Genomic DNA, 882 nt, shown 5'->3' on the forward strand with positions numbered 1-882 from the left:
CCCCGCTCCCAGGCTGCGTTTCCGCCGTCCAACGGCGGCAACGGCAACCGGGGACGCCCGGGATCCAAGAAGAAGAAGAAGAAGGGCCCTCCGCGCCCCCAAGCCGCCGCCTCCACCGCAATCGCGGCTCCTCCTCCGGGTACCACCGCCTCGCCCGTGGTCCAGCAGTGCTTCAACTGCGGCTTGACCGGACACTTCCAGGTGGCGTGCCCCAACCCACCGACATGCTACCTGTGCAAGGATACCGGGCACCCCGCGTTTCTCTGTCCGGACCGCCCGGTGACTGAGGAGCTCATGATGTATGGGCACGGCATCGAGGACTTGGCCTTCTTCCACATCGAGGTGCCCGAGCTCGCCCCGTCATCCCCCTCGCTGCTGGCTTTGGTGACGGTTGTGGGTGATGCCGTCGCCACCCCGGAGCTGATTGAGGCTGAGCTCAACCACTTGTGCAGATGCACGTGGGACTGGCAGGTGACCCCCACGGCTCCCAGCGCCTTCTCAGTGGTCTTCCCTGACGCGATGAGCATGGGATTCTGCACGCGTAGCAACAACATCACCCTGGCTCTCAACGACATCGTGGTGAACATCTCTAAGCCGCAGTGGGATCCCAGAGCCGTCGCTACCCTGGACACGGCTTGGCTCCTCATCTCCGGCCTCCCTGATGTTGCCCGGTCCGAGCGGGTCATCCGCAGTATGTCCAAGATCCTGGGCAGGGTGGTGGTGGTTGACGAGTTCTCCCTGCGCAAGGAGGAGGAGGTCCGAGTTAAGGTGAAATGCCTGGACTCCTCCAAGCTCCTCGTCACGATCCGTGTCTTCTTCAACGATGACGGCTACGACCTCAAGATCCGCCCCGAGCCTCCGTCCCACGTCGGCCGCCCCCGC

The sequence above is a fragment of the Triticum dicoccoides genome, chromosome 1A (genome assembly GCF_002162155.2).
Source record: "Triticum dicoccoides isolate Atlit2015 ecotype Zavitan chromosome 1A, WEW_v2.0, whole genome shotgun sequence".
Lineage (NCBI taxonomy): Eukaryota > Viridiplantae > Streptophyta > Magnoliopsida > Poales > Poaceae > Triticum > Triticum dicoccoides.